Source organism: Spea bombifrons, chromosome 2 (genome assembly GCF_027358695.1).
Source record: "Spea bombifrons isolate aSpeBom1 chromosome 2, aSpeBom1.2.pri, whole genome shotgun sequence".
NCBI lineage: Eukaryota > Metazoa > Chordata > Amphibia > Anura > Pelobatidae > Spea > Spea bombifrons.
In genome coordinates this window covers 41815680-41834372 of record NC_071088.1, presented here as the reverse complement: position 1 = coordinate 41834372, position 18693 = coordinate 41815680, and positions in this window count along the sequence as shown.

Sequence of the window (18693 nt, the reverse complement as noted above, 5' to 3'; positions counted from 1 at the left end):
TTATGACACCGAAAAGGGGTCTTATGATTGTGATGTCATAATGCTATCATCACCTTAACATTATGACATCATAAAGGGGAGTTTTGATTGTAATATTATAAGGTTTTAATTGTGTTACCATTAGGAGATACTAAAGAGGTGTTTTGATTGTGACATCATAATACTATCATTCTTTTACCATTATGACATAATAAAAGAGTGTATTGATTATGACATCATAATGATTTAATTGTCTTATAATTATGACACCGGAAAGGAGTCTTATGATTGTGATGTCATAATGCTAATATCATTTTAACAATATGACATCATAAAGGGGAGTTTTGATTGTAATATTATAATGTTTTAATTGTGTTACCGTTAGGAGATACTAAAGAGGTGTTTTGATTGTGACATCATAATGCTATCATTCTTTTACCATTATGCCATAATAAAAGAGTGTATTGATTATGACATCATAGTGATTTAGTTGTCTTATCATTATGACACCGGAAAGGGGTCTTATGATTGTGATGTCATAATGCTATCATCACCCTAACATTATGACATCATAAAGGGGAGTTTTGATTGTAATATTATAATGTTTTAATTGTGTTACCATCTTGAGATTCTAAAGAGGTGTTTTGATTGTGACGTCATAATGCTATCATTCTTTTACCATTATGACATAATAAAAGAGTGTATTGATTATGACATCATAATGATTTAATTGTCTTATAATTATGACACCGGAAAGGAGTCTTATGATTGTGATGTCATAATGCTATCATCATTTTAACAATATGACATCATAAAGGGGAGTTTTGATTGTAATATTATAATGTTGTAACTGTGTTACCATCAGGAGATACTAAAGAGGTGTTTTGATTGTGACATCATAATGCTATCATTCTTTTACCATTATGCCATAATAAAAGATTGTATTGATTATGACATCATAGTGATTTAGTTGTCTTATCATTATGACACCGGAAAGGGGTCTTATGATTGTGATGTCATAATGCTATCATCACCCTAACATTATGACATCATAAAGGGGAGTTTTGATTGTAATATTATAATGTTTTAATTGTGTTACCATCTTGAGATTCTAAAGAGGTGTTTTGATTGTGACGTCATAATGCTATCATTCTTTTACCATTATGACATAATAAAAGAGTGTATTGATTATGACATCATAGTGATTTAGTTGTCTTATCATTATGACACCGGAAAGGTGTCTTATGATTGTGATGTCACAATGCTATCATCACCTTAACATTATGACATCATAAAGGGGAGTTTTGATTGTAATATTATAATGTTTTAATTGTGTTACCATCATGAGATACTAAAGAGGTGTTTTGATTGTGACATCATAATGCTATCATTCTTTTACCATTATGACATAATAAAAGAGTGTATTGATGATGACATCATAATGATTTAATTGTCTTATAATTATGACACCGGAAAGGAGTCTTATGATTGTGATGTCATAATGCTATCATCATTTTAACAATATGACATCATAAAGGGGAGTTTTGATTGTAATATTATAATGTTCTAATTGTGTTACCATTAGGAGATACTAAAGAGGTGTTTTGATTGTGACATCATAATGCTATCATTCTTTTACCATTATGACATAATAAAATAGTGTATTGATTATGACATCATAATGATTTAATTGTCTTATAATTATGACACCGGAAAGGAGTCTTATGATTGTGATGTCATAATGCTATCATCATTTTAACAATATGACATCATAAAGGGGAGTTTTGATTGTAATATTATAATGTTTTAATTGTGTTACCATTAGGAGATACTAAAGAGGTGTTTTGATTGTGACATCATAATGCTATCATTCTTTTACCATTATGACATAATAAAAGAGTGTATTGATTATGACATCATAGTGATTTAGTTGTCTTATCATTATGACACCGGAAAGGGGTCTTATGATTGTGATATCATAATGCTATCATCATCTTAACATTATGACATCATAAAGGGGAGTTTTGATTGTAATATTATAATGTTTTAATTGTGTTACCATCATGAGAAACTAAAGAGGTGTTTTGATTGTGACATCATAATGCTATCATTCTTTTACCATTATGACATAATAAAAGAGTGTATTGATTATGACATCATACTGATTTAATTGTCTTATAATTATGACACCGGAAAGGAGTCTTATGATTGTGATGTCATAATGCTATCATCATTTTAACAATATGACATCAGAAAGGGGAGTTTTGATTGTAATATTATAATGTTTTAATTGTGTTACCATTAGGAGATACTAAAGAGGTGTTTTGATTGTGACATCATAATGCTATCATTCTTTTACCATTATGACATAATAAAAGAGTGTATTGATTATGACATCATAGTGATTTAGTTGTCTTATCATTATGACACCGGAAAGGGGTCTTATGATTGTGATGTCATAATGCTATCATCAACTTAACATTATGACATCATAAAGGGGAGTTTTGATTGTAATATTGTAATGTTTTAATTGTGTTACCATTAGGAGATACTAAAGAGGTGTTTTGATTGTGACATCATAATGCTATCATTCTTTTACCATTATGACATAATAAAAGAGTGTATTGATTATGACATCATAGTGATTTAATTGTCTTATCATTATGACACCGGAAAGGGGTCTTATGATTGTGATGTCACAATGCTATCATCACCTTAACATTATGACATCATAAAGGGGAGTTTTGATTGTAATATTATAATGTTTTAATTGTGTTACCATCATGAGATACTAAAGAGGTGTTTTGATTGTGACATCATAATGCTATCATTCTTTTACCATTATGACATAATAAAAGAGTGTATTGATTATGACATCATAGTGATTTAGTTGTCTTATCATTATGACACCGGAAAGGTGTCTTATGATTGTGATGTCACAATGCTATCATCACCTTAACATTATGACATCATAAAGGGGAGTTTTGATTGTAATATTATAATGTTTTAATTGTGTTACCATCATGAGATACTAAAGAGGTGTTTTGATTGTGACATCATAATGCTATCATTCTTTTACCATTATGACATAATAAAAGAGTGTATTGATGATGACATCATAATGATTTAATTGTCTTATAATTATGACACCGGAAAGGAGTCTTATGATTGTGATGTCATAATGCTATCATCATTTTAACAATATGACATCATAAAGGGGAGTTTTGAATGTAATATTATAATGTTTTAATTGTGTTACCATTAGGAGATACTAAAGAGGTGTTTTGATTGTGACATCATAATGCTATCATTCTTTTACCATTATGACATAATAAAAGAGTGTATTGATTATGACATCATAGTGATTTAGTTGTCTTATCATTATGACACCGGAAAGGGGTCTTATGATTGTGATGTCATAATGCTATCATTAACTTAACATTATGACATCATAAAGGGGAGTTTTGATTGTAATATTATAATGTTTTAATTGTGTTACCATCATGAGATACTAAAGAGGTGTTTTGATTGTGACATCATAATGCTATCATTCTTTTACCATTATGACATAATAAAAGAGTGTATTGATTATGACATCATAGTCATTTAGTTGTCTTATCATTATGACAGCGGAAAGGGGTCTTATGATTGTGATGTCATAATGCTATCATCACCTTAACATTATGACATCATAAAGGGGAGTTTTGATTGTAATATTATAATGTTTTAATTGTGTTACCATCATGAGATACTAAAGAGGTGTTTTGATTGTGACATCATAATGCTATCATTCTTTTACCATTATGACATAATAAAAGAGTGTATTGATTATGACATCATAGTGATTTAGTTGTCTTATCATTATGACACCGGAAAGGGGTCTTATGATTGTGATGTCACAATGCTATCATCACCTTAACATTATGACATCATAAAGGGGAGTTTTGATTGTAATATTATAATGTTTTAATTGTGTTACCATCATGAGATACTAAAGAGGTGTTTTGATTGTGACATCATAATGCTATCATTCTTTTACCATTATGACATAATAAAAGAGTGTATTGATTATGACATCATAGTGATTTAATTGTCTTATCATTATGACACCGAAAAGGGGTCTTATGATTGTGATGTCATAATGCTATCATCACCTTAACATTATGACATCATAAAGGGGAGTTTTGATTGTAATATTATAAGGTTTTAATTGTGTTACCATTAGGAGATACTAAAGAGGTGTTTTGATTGTGACATCATAATACTATCATTCTTTTACCATTATGACATAATAAAAGAGTGTATTGATTATGACATCATAATGATTTAATTGTCTTATAATTATGACACCGGAAAGGAGTCTTATGATTGTGATGTCATAATGCTAATATCATTTTAACAATATGACATCATAAAGGGGAGTTTTGATTGTAATATTATAATGTTTTAATTGTGTTACCGTTAGGAGATACTAAAGAGGTGTTTTGATTGTGACATCATAATGCTATCATTCTTTTACCATTATGACATAATAAAAGAGTGTATTGATTATGACATCATAGTGATTTAGTTGTCTTATCATTATGACACCGGAAAGGGGTCTTATGATTGTGATGTCATAATGCTATCATCACCTTAACATTATGACATCATAAAGGGGAGTTTTGATTGTAATATTATAATGTTTTAATTGTGTTACCATCATGAGATACTAAAGAGGTGTTTTGATTGTGACATCATAATGCTATCATTCTTTTACCACTATGACATAATAAAAGAGTGTATTGATTATGACATCATAGTGATTTAGTTGTCTTATCATTATGACACCGGAAAGGGGTCTTATGATTGTGATGTCATAATGCTATCATCATTTTAACAATATGACATCATAAAGGGGAGTTTTGAATGTAATATTATAATGTTTTAATTGTGTTACCATTAGGAGATACTAAAGAGGTGTTTTGATTGTGACATCATAATGCTATCATTCTTTTACCATTATGACATAATAAAAGAGTGTATTGATTATGACATCATAGTGATTTAGTTGTCTTATCATTATGACACCGGAAAGGGGTCTTATGATTGTGATGTCATAATGCTATCATCATCTTAACATTATGACATCATAAAGGGGAGTTTTGATTGTAATATTATAATGTTTTAATTGTGTTACCATTAGGAGATACTAAAGAGGTGTTTTGATTGTGACATCATAATGCTATCATTCTTTTACCATTATGACATAATAAAAGAGTTTATTGATTATGACATCATACTGATTTAATTGTCTTATAATTATGACACCGGAAAGGAGTCTTATGATTGTGATGTCATAATGCTATCATCATTTTAACAATATGACATCAGAAAGGGGAGTTTTGATTGTAATATTATAATGTTTTAATTGTGTTACCATTAGGAGATACTAAAGAGGTGTTTTGATTGTGACATCATAATGCTATCATTCTTTTACCATTATGACATAATAAAAGAGTGTATTGATTATGACATCATAGTGATTTAGTTGTCTTATCATTATGACACCGGAAAGGGGTCTTATGATTGTGATGTCATAATGCTATCATCACCTTAACATTATGACATCATAAAGGGGAGTTTTGATTGTAATATTATAATGTTTTAATTGTGTTACCATCATGAGATACTAAAGAGGTGTTTTGATTGTGACATCATAATGCTATCATTCTTTTACCATTATGACATAATAAAAGAGTGTATTGATTATGACATCATAATGATTTAATTGTCTTATAATTATGACACCGGAAAGGAGTCTTATGATTGTGATGTCATAATGCTATCATCATTTTAACAATATGACATCATAAAGGGGAGTTTTGAATGTAATATTATAATGTTTTAATTGTGTTACCATTAGGAGATACTAAAGAGGTGTTTTGATTGTGACATCATAATGCTATCATTCTTTTACCACTATGACATAATAAAAGAGTGTATTGATTATGACATCATAGTGATTTAGTTGTCTTATCATTATGACACCGGAAAGGGGTCTTATGATTGTGATGTCATAATGCTATCATCACCCTAACATTATGACATCATAAAGGGGAGTTTTGATTGTAATATTATAATGTTTTAGTTGTGTTACCATCTTGAGATTCTAAAGAGGTGTTTTGATTGTGACGTCATAATGCTATCATTCTTTTACCATTATGACATAATAAAAGAGTGTATTGATTATGACATCATAGTGATTTAGTTGTCTTATCATTATGACACCGGAAAGGGGTCTTATGATTGTGATGTCACAATGCTATCATCACCTTAACATTATGACATCATAAAGGGGAGTTTTGATTGTAATATTATAATGTTTTAATTGTGTTACCATCATGAGATACTAAAGAGGTGTTTTGATTGTGACATCATAATGCTATCATTCTTTTACCATTATGACATAATAAAAGAGTGTATTGATGATGACATCATAATGATTTAATTGTCTTATAATTATGACACCGGAAAGGAGTCTTATGATTGTGATGTCATAATGCTATCATCATCTTAACATTATGACATCATAAAGGGGAGTTTTGATTGTAATATTATAATGTTTTAATTGTGTTACCATTAGGAGATACTAAAGAGGTGTTTTGATTGTGACATCATAATGCTATCATTCTTTTACCATTATGACATAATAAAAGAGTGTATTGATTATGACATCATACTGATTTAATTGTCTTATAATTATGACACCGGAAAGGAGTCTTATGATTGTGATGTCATAATGCTATTATCATTTTAACAATATGACATCATAAAGGGGAGTTTTGAATGTAATATTATAATGTTTTAATTGTGTTACCATTAGGAGATACTAAAGAGGTGTTTTGATTGTGACATCATAATGCTATCATTCTTTTACCATTATGACATAATAAAAGAGTGGATTGATTATGACATCATAGTGATTTAGTTGTCTTATCATTATGACACCGGAAAGGGGTCTTATGATTGTGATGTTATAATGCTATCATTAACTTAACATTATGACATCATAAAGGGGAGTTTTGATTGTAATATTATAATGTTTTAATTGTGTTACCATCATGAGATACTAAAGAGGTGTTTTGATTGTGACATCATAATGCTATCATTCTTTTACCATTATGACATAATAAAAGAGTGTATTGATTATGACATCATAGTCATTTAGTTGTCTTATCATTATGACAGCGGAAAGGGGTCTTATGATTGTGATGTCATAATGCTATCATCACCTTAACATTATGACATCATAAAGGGGAGTTTTGATTGTAATATTATAATGTTTTAATTGTGTTACCATCATGAGATACTAAAGAGGTGTTTTGATTGTGACATCATAATGCTATCATTCTTTTACCATTATGACATAATAAAAGAGTGTATTGATTATGACATCATAGTGATTTAATTGTCTTATCATTATGACACCGAAAAGGGGTCTTATGATTGTGATGTCATAATGCTATCATCACCTTAACATTATGACATCATAAAGGGGAGTTTTGATTGTAATATTATAAGGTTTTAATTGTGTTACCATTAGGAGATACTAAAGAGGTGTTTTGATTGTGACATCATAATACTATCATTCTTTTACCATTATGACATAATAAAAGAGTGTATTGATTATGACATCATAATGATTTAATTGTCTTATAATTATGACACCGGAAAGGAGTCTTATGATTGTGATGTCATAATGCTAATATCATTTTAACAATATGACATCATAAAGGGGAGTTTTGATTGTAATATTATAATGTTTTAATTGTGTTACCGTTAGGAGATACTAAAGAGGTGTTTTGATTGTGACATCATAATGCTATCATTCTTTTACCATTATGACATAATAAAAGAGTGTATTGATTATGACATCATAGTGATTTAGTTGTCTTATCATTATGACACCGGAAAGGGGTCTTATGATTGTGATGTCATAATGCTATCATCACCTTAACATTATGACATCATAAAGGGGAGTTTTGATTGTAATATTATAATGTTTTAATTGTGTTACCATCATGAGATACTAAAGAGGTGTTTTGATTGTGACATCATAATGCTATCATTCTTTTACCACTATGACATAATAAAAGAGTGTATTGATTATGACATCATAGTGATTTAGTTGTCTTATCATTATGACACCGGAAAGGGGTCTTATGATTGTGATGTCATAATGCTATCATCATTTTAACAATATGACATCATAAAGGGGAGTTTTGAATGTAATATTATAATGTTTTAATTGTGTTACCATTAGGAGATACTAAAGAGGTGTTTTGATTGTGACATCATAATGCTATCATTCTTTTACCATTATGACATAATAAAAGAGTGTATTGATTATGACATCATAGTGATTTAGTTGTCTTATCATTATGACACCGGAAAGGGGTCTTATGATTGTGATGTCATAATGCTATCATCATCTTCACATTATGACATCATAAAGGGGAGTTTTGATTGTAATATTATAATGTTTTAATTGTGTTACCATTAGGAGATACTAAAGAGGTGTATTGATTGTGACATCATAATGCTATCATTCTTTTACCATTATGACATAATAAAAGAGTGTATTGATTATGACATCATACTGATTTAATTGTCTTATAATTATGACACCGGAAAGGAGTCTTATGATTGTGATGTCATAATGCTATCATCATTTTAACAATATGACATCAGAAAGGGGAGTTTTGATTGTAATATTATAATGTTTTAATTGTGTTACCATTAGGAGATACTAAAGAGGTGTTTTGATTGTGACATCATAATGCTATCATTCTTTTACCATTATGACATAATAAAAGAGTGTATTGATTATGACATCATAGTGATTTAATTGTCTTATCATTATGACACCGGAAAGGGGTCTTATGATTGTGATGTCATAATGCTATCATCAACTTAACATTATGACATCATAAAGGGGAGTTTTGATTGTAATATTATAATGTTTTAATTGTGTTACCATTAGGAGATACTAAAGAGGTGTTTTGATTGTGACATCATAATGCTATCATTCTTTTACCATTATGACATAATAAAAGAGTGTATTGATTATGACATCATAGTGATTTAGTTGTCTTATCATTATGACACCGGAAATGGGTCTTATGATTGTGATGTCATAATGCTATCATCATTTTAACAATATGACATCATAAAGGGGAGTTTTGATTGTAATATTATAATGTTTTAATTGTGTTACCATCATGAGATACTAAAGAGGTGTTTTGATTGTGACATCATAATGCTATCATTCTTTTACCATTATGACATAATAAAAGAGTGTATTGATTATGACATCATAGTGATTTAGTTGTCTTATCATTATGACACCGGAAAGGGGTCTTATGATTGTGATGTCACAATGCTATCATCACCTTAACATTATGACATCATAAAGGGGAGTTTTGATTGTAATATTATAATGTTTTAATTGTGTTACCATCATGAGATACTAAAGAGGTGTTTTGATTGTGACATCATAATGCTATCATTCTTTTACCATTATGACATAATAAAAGAGTGTATTGATTATGACATCATAGTGATTTAATTGTCTTATCATTATGACACCGAAAAGGGGTCTTATGATTGTGATGTCATAATGCTATCATCACCTTAACATTATGACATCATAAAGGGGAGTTTTGATTGTAATATTATAATGTTTTAATTGTGTTACCATTAGGAGATACTAAAGAGGTGTTTTGATTGTGACATCATAATACTATCATTCTTTTACCATTATGACATAATAAAAGAGTGTATTGATTATGACATCATAATGATTTAATTGTCTTATAATTATGACACCGGAAAGGAGTCTTATGATTGTGATGTCATAATGCTAATATCATTTTAACAATATGACATCATAAAGGGGAGTTTTGATTGTAATATTATAATGTTTTAATTGTGTTACCGTTAGGAGATACTAAAGAGGTGTTTTGATTGTGACATCATAATGCTATCATTCTTTTACCATTATGACATAATAAAAGAGTGTATTGATTATGACATCATAGTGATTTAGTTGTCTTATCATTATGACACCGGAAAGGGGTCTTATGATTGTGATGTCATAATGCTATCATCATTTTAACAATATGACATCATAAAGGGGAGTTTTGAATGTAATATTATAATGTTTTAATTGTGTTACCATTAGGAGATACTAAAGAGGTGTTTTGATTGTGACATCATAATGCTATCATTCTTTTACCATTATGACATAATAAAAGAGTGTATTGATTATGACATCATAGTGATTTAGTTGTCTTATCATTATGACACCGGAAAGGGGTCTTATGATTGTGATGTCATAATGCTATCATCATCTTAACATTATGACATCATAAAGGGGAGTTTTGATTGTAATATTATAATGTTTTAATTGTGTTACCATTAGGAGATACTAAAGAGGTGTTTTGATTGTGACATCATAATGCTATCATTCTTTTACCATTATGACATAATAAAAGAGTGTATTGATTATGACATCATACTGATTTAATTGTCTTATAATTATGACACCGGAAAGGAGTCTTATGATTGTGATGTCATAATGCTATCATCATTTTAACAATATGACATCAGAAAGGGGAGTTTTGATTGTAATATTATAATGTTTTAATTGTGTTACCATTAGGAGATACTAAAGAGGTGTTTTGATTGTGACATCATAATGCTATCATTCTTTTACCATTATGACATAATAAAAGAGTGTATTGATTATGACATCATAGTGATTTAGTTGTCTTATCATTATGACACCGGAAAGGGGTCTTATGATTGTGATGTCATAATGCTATCATCAACTTAACATTATGACATCATAAAGGGGAGTTTTGATTGTAATATTATAATGTTTTAATTGTGTTACCATTAGGAGATACTAAATAGGTGTTTTGATTGTGACATCATAATGCTATCATTCTTTTACCATTATGACATAATAAAAGAGTGTATTGATTATGACATCATAGTGATTTAGTTGTCTTATCATTATGACACCGGAAATGGGTCTTATGATTGTGATGTCATAATGCTATCATCATTTTAACAATATGACATCATAAAGGGGAGTTTTGAATGTAATATTATAATGTTTTAATTGGGTTACCATTAGGAGATACTAAAGAGGTGTTTTGATTGTGACATCATAATGCTATCATTCTTTTACCATTATGACATAATAAAAGAGTGTATTGATTATGACATCATAGTGATTTAGTTGTCTTATCATTATGACACCGGAAAGGGGTCTTATGATTGTGATGTCATAATGCTATCATCACCTTAACATTATGACATCATAAAGGGGAGTTTTGATTGTAATATTATAATGTTTTAATTGTGTTACCATCATGAGATACTAAAGAGGTGTTGTGATTGGGATATGATAATGCTATCATTCTTTTACCATTATGACATAATAAAAGAGTGTATTGATGATGACATCATAATGATTTAATTGTCTTATAATTATGACACCGGAAAGGAGTCTTATGATTGTGATGTCATAATGCTATCATCATTTTAACAATATGACATCATAAAGGGGAGTTTTGATTGTAATATTATAATGTTTTAATTGTGTTACCATCATGAGATACTAAAGAGGTGTTTTGATTGTGACATCATAATGCTATCATTCTTTTACCATTATGACATAATAAAAGAGTGTATTGATTATGACATCATAATGATTTAATTGTCTTATAATTATGACACCGGAAAGGAGTCTTATGATTGTGATGTCATAATGCTATCATCATTTTAACAATATGACATCATAAAGGGGAGTTTTGATTGTAATATTATAATGTTTTAATTGTGTTACCATTAGGAGATACTAAAGAGGTGTTTTGATTGTGACATCATAATGCTATCATTCTTTTACCATTATGACATAATAAAAGAGTGTATTGATTATGACATCATAGTGATTTAGTTGTCTTATCATTATGACACCGGAAAGGGGTCTTATGATTGTGATGTCATAATGCTATCATCATTTTAACAATATGACATCATAAAGGGGAGTTTTGAATGTAATATTATAATGTTTTAATTGTGTTACCATTAGGAGATACTAAAGAGGTGTTTTGATTGTGACATCATAATGCTATCATTCTTTTACCATTATGACATAATAAAAGAGTGTATTGATTATGACATCATAGTGATTTAGTTGTCTTATCATTATGACACCGGAAAGGGGTCTTATGATTGTGATGTCATAATGCTATCATCATCTTAACATTATGACATCATAAAGGGGAGTTTTGATTGTAATATTATAATGTTTTAATTGTGTTACCATTAGGAGATACTAAAGAGGTGTTTTGATTGTGACATCATAATGCTATCATTCTTTTACCATTATGACATAATAAAAGAGTGTATTGATTATGACATCATACTGATTTAATTGTCTTATAATTATGACACCGGAAAGGAGTCTTATGATTGTGATGTCATAATGCTATCATCATTTTAACAATATGACATCAGAAAGGGGAGTTTTGATTGTAATATTATAATGTTTTAATTGTGTTACCATTAGGAGATACTAAAGAGGTGTTTTGATTGTGACATCATAATGCTATCATTCTTTTACCATTATGACATAATAAAAGAGTGTATTGATTATGACATCATAGTGATTTAGTTGTCTTATCATTATGACACCGGAAATGGGTCTTATGATTGTGATGTCATAATGCTATCATCATTTTAACAATATGACATCATAAAGGGGAGTTTTGAATGTCATATTATAATGTTTTAATTGTGTTACCATTAGGAGATACTAAAGAGGTGTTTTGATTGTGACATCATAATGCTATCATTCTTTTACCATTATGACATAATAAAAGAGTGTATTGATTATGACATCATAGTGATTTAGTTGTCTTATCATTATGACACCGGAAAGGGGTCTTATGATTGTGATGTCATAATGCTATCATTAACTTAACATTATGACATCATAAAGCGGAGTTTTGATTGTAATATTATAATGTTTTAATTGTGTTACCATCATGAGATACTAAAGAGGTGTTTTGATTGTGACATCATAATGCTATCATTCTTTTACCATTATGACATAATAAAAGAGTGTATTGATTATGACATCATAGTCATTTAGTTGTCTTATCATTATGACAGCGGAAAGGGGTCTTATGATTGTGATGTCATAATGCTATCATCACCTTAACATTATGACATCATAAAGGGGAGTTTTGATTGTAATATTATAATGTTTTAATTGTGTTACCATCATGAGATACTAAAGAGGTGTTTTGATTGTGACATCATAATGCTATCATTCTTTTACCATTATGACATAATAAAAGAGTGTATTGATTATGACATCATAGTGATTTAATTGTCTTATCATTATGACACCGAAAAGGGGTCTTATGATTGTGATGTCATAATGCTATCATCACCTTAACATTATGACATCATAAAGGGGAGTTTTGATTGTAATATTATAAGGTTTTAATTGTGTTACCATTAGGAGATACTAAAGAGGTGTTTTGATTGTGACATCATAATACTATCATTCTTTTACCATTATGACATAATAAAAGAGTGTATTGATTATGACATCATAATGATTTAATTGTCTTATAATTATGACACCGGAAAGGAGTCTTATGATTGTGATGTCATAATGCTAATATCATTTTAACAATATGACATCATAAAGGGGAGTTTTGATTGTAATATTATAATGTTTTAATTGTGTTACCGTTAGGAGATACTAAAGAGGTGTTTTGATTGTGACATCATAATGCTATCATTCTTTTACCATTATGACATAATAAAAGAGTGTATTGATTATGACATCATAGTGATTTAGTTGTCTTATCATTATGACACCGGAAAGGGGTCTTATGATTGTGATGTCATAATGCTATCATCACCTTAACATTATGACATCATAAAGGGGAGTTTTGATTGTAATATTATAATGTTTTAATTGTGTTACCATCATGAGATACTAAAGAGGTGTTTTGATTGTGACATCATAATGCTATCATTCTTTTACCACTATGACATAATAAAAGAGTGTATTGATTATGACATCATAGTGATTTAGTTGTCTTATCATTATGACACCGGAAAGGGGTCTTATGATTGTGATGTCATAATGCTATCATCATTTTAACAATATGACATCATAAAGGGGAGTTTTGAATGTAATATTATAATGTTTTAATTGTGTTACCATTAGGAGATACTAAAGAGGTGTTTTGATTGTGACATCATAATGCTATCATTCTTTTACCATTATGACATAATAAAAGAGTGTATTGATTATGACATCATAGTGATTTAGTTGTCTTATCATTATGACACCGGAAAGGGGTCTTATGATTGTGATGTCATAATGCTATCATCATCTTAACATTATGACATCATAAAGGGGAGTTTTGATTGTAATATTATAATGTTTTAATTGTGTTACCATTAGGAGATACTAAAGAGGTGTTTTGATTGTGACATCATAATGCTATCATTCTTTTACCATTATGACATAATAAAAGAGTGTATTGATTATGACATCATACTGATTTAATTGTCTTATAATTATGACACCGGAAAGGGGTCTTATGATTGTGATGTCATAATGCTATCATCATCTTAACATTATGACATCATAAAGGGGAGTTTTGATTGTAATATTATAATGTTTTAATTGTGTTACCATTAGGAGATACTAAAGAGGTGTTTTGATTGTGACATCATAATGCTATCATTCTTTTACCATTATGACATAATAAAAGAGTGTATTGATTATGACATCATACTGATTTAATTGTCTTATAATTATGACACCGGAAAGGAGTCTTATGATTGTGATGTCATAATGCTATCATCATTTTAACAATATGACATCAGAAAGGGGAGTTTTGATTGTAATATTATAATGTTTTAATTGTGTTACCATTAGGAGATACTAAAGAGGTGTTTTGATTGTGACATCATAATGCTATCATTCTTTTACCATTATGACATAATAAAAGAGTGTATTGATTATGACATCATAGTGATTTAGTTGTCTTATCATTATGACACCGGAAAGGGGTCTTATGATTGTGATGTCATAATGCTATCATCAACTTAACATTATGACATCATAAAGGGGAGTTTTGATTGTAATATTATAATGTTTTAATTGTGTTACCATTAGGAGATACTAAATAGGTGTTTTGATTGTGACATCATAATGCTATCATTCTTTTACCATTATGACATAATAAAAGAGTGTATTGATTATGACATCATAGTGATTTAGTTGTCTTATCATTATGACACCGGAAATGGGTCTTATGATTGTGATGTCATAATGCTATCATCATTTTAACAATATGACATCATAAAGGGGAGTTTTGAATGTAATATTATAATGTTTTAATTGGGTTACCATTAGGAGATACTAAAGAGGTGTTTTGATTGTGACATCATAATGCTATCATTCTTTTACCATTATGACATAATAAAAGAGTGTATTGATTATGACATCATAGTGATTTAGTTGTCTTATCATTATGACACCGGAAAGGGGTCTTATGATTGTGATGTCATAATGCTATCATCACCTTAACATTATGACATCATAAAGGGGAGTTTTGATTGTAATATTATAATGTTTTAATTGTGTTACCATCATGAGATACTAAAGAGGTGTTGTGATTGGGATATGATAATGCTATCATTCTTTTACCATTATGACATAATAAAAGAGTGTATTGATGATGACATCATAATGATTTAATTGTCTTATAATTATGACACCGGAAAGGAGTCTTATGATTGTGATGTCATAATGCTATCATCATTTTAACAATATGACATCATAAAGGGGAGTTTTGATTGTAATATTATAATGTTTTAATTGTGTTACCATCATGAGATACTAAAGAGGTGTTTTGATTGTGACATCATAATGCTATCATTCTTTTACCATTATGACATAATAAAAGAGTGTATTGATTATGACATCATAATGATTTAATTGTCTTATAATTATGACACCGGAAAGGAGTCTTATGATTGTGATGTCATAATGCTATCATCATTTTAACAATATGACATCATAAAGGGGAGTTTTGATTGTAATATTATAATGTTTTAATTGTGTTACCATTAGGAGATACTAAAGAGGTGTTTTGATTGTGACATCATAATGCTATCATTCTTTTACCATTATGACATAATAAAAGAGTGTATTGATTATGACATCATAGTGATTTAGTTGTCTTATCATTATGACACCGGAAAGGGGTCTTATGATTGTGATGTCATAATGCTATCATCATTTTAACAATATGACATCATAAAGGGGAGTTTTGAATGTAATATTATAATGTTTTAATTGTGTTACCATTAGGAGATACTAAAGAGGTGTTTTGATTGTGACATCATAATGCTATCATTCTTTTACCATTATGACATAATAAAAGAGTGTATTGATTATGACATCATAGTGATTTAGTTGTCTTATCATTATGACACCGGAAAGGGGTCTTATGATTGTGATGTCATAATGCTATCATCATCTTAACATTATGACATCATAAAGGGGAGTTTTGATTGTAATATTATAATGTTTTAATTGTGTTACCATTAGGAGATACTAAAGAGGTGTTTTGATTGTGACATCATAATGCTATCATTCTTTTACCATTATGACATAATAAAAGAGTGTATTGATTATGACATCATACTGATTTAATTGTCTTATAATTATGACACCGGAAAGGAGTCTTATGATTGTGATGTCATAATGCTATCATCATTTTAACAATATGACATCAGAAAGGGGAGTTTTGATTGTAATATTATAATGTTTTAATTGTGTTACCATTAGGAGATACTAAAGAGGTGTTTTGATTGTGACATCATAATGCTATCATTCTTTTACCATTATGACATAATAAAAGAGTGTATTGATTATGACATCATAGTGATTTAGTTGTCTTATCATTATGACACCGGAAATGGGTCTTATGATTGTGATGTCATAATGCTATCATCATTTTAACAATATGACATCATAAAGGGGAGTTTTGAATGTCATATTATAATGTTTTAATTGTGTTACCATTAGGAGATACTAAAGAGGTGTTTTGATTGTGACATCATAATGCTATCATTCTTTTACCATTATGACATAATAAAAGAGTGTATTGATTATGACATCATAGTGATTTAGTTGTCTTATCATTATGACACCGGAAAGGGGTCTTATGATTGTGATGTCATAATGCTATCATTAACTTAACATTATGACATCATAAAGCGGAGTTTTGATTGTAATATTATAATGTTTTAATTGTGTTACCATCATGAGATACTAAAGAGGTGTTTTGATTGTGACATCATAATGCTATCATTCTTTTACCATTATGACATAATAAAAGAGTGTATTGATTATGACATCATAGTCATTTAGTTGTCTTATCATTATGACAGCGGAAAGGGGTCTTATGATTGTGATGTCATAATGCTATCATCACCTTAACATTATGACATCATAAAGGGGAGTTTTGATTGTAATATTATAATGTTTTAATTGTGTTACCATCATGAGATACTAAAGAGGTGTTTTGATTGTGACATCATAATGCTATCATTCTTTTACCATTATGACATAATAAAAGAGTGTATTGATTATGACATCATAGTGATTTAATTGTCTTATCATTATGACACCGAAAAGGGGTCTTATGATTGTGATGTCATAATGCTATCATCACCTTAACATTATGACATCATAAAGGGGAGTTTTGATTGTAATATTATAAGGTTTTAATTGTGTTACCATTAGGAGATACTAAAGAGGTGTTTTGATTGTGACATCATAATACTATCATTCTTTTACCATTATGACATAATAAAAGAGTGTATTGATTATGACATCATAATGATTTAATTGTCTTATAATTATGACACCGGAAAGGAGTCTTATGATTGTGATGTCATAATGCTAATATCATTTTAACAATATGACATCATAAAGGGGAGTTTTGATTGTAATATTATAATGTTTTAATTGTGTTACCGTTAGGAGATACTAAAGAGGTGTTTTGATTGTGACATCATAATGCTATCATTCTTTTACCATTATGACATAATAAAAGAGTGTATTGATTATGACATCATAGTGATTTAGTTGTCTTATCATTATGACACCGGAAAGGGGTCTTATGATTGTGATGTCATAATGCTATCATCACCTTAACATTATGACATCATAAAGGGGAGTTTTGATTGTAATATTATAATGTTTTAATTGTGTTACCATCATGAGATACTAAAGAGGTGTTTTGATTGTGACATCATAATGCTATCATTCTTTTACCACTATGACATAATAAAAGAGTGTATTGATTATGACATCATAGTGATTTAGTTGTCTTATCATTATGACACCGGAAAGGGGTCTTATGATTGTGATGTCATAATGCTATCATCATTTTAACAATATGACATCATAAAGGGGAGTTTTGAATGTAATATTATAATGTTTTAATTGTGTTACCATTAGGAGATACTAAAGAGGTGTTTTGATTGTGACATCATAATGCTATCATTCTTTTACCATTATGACATAATAAAAGAGTGTATTGATTATGA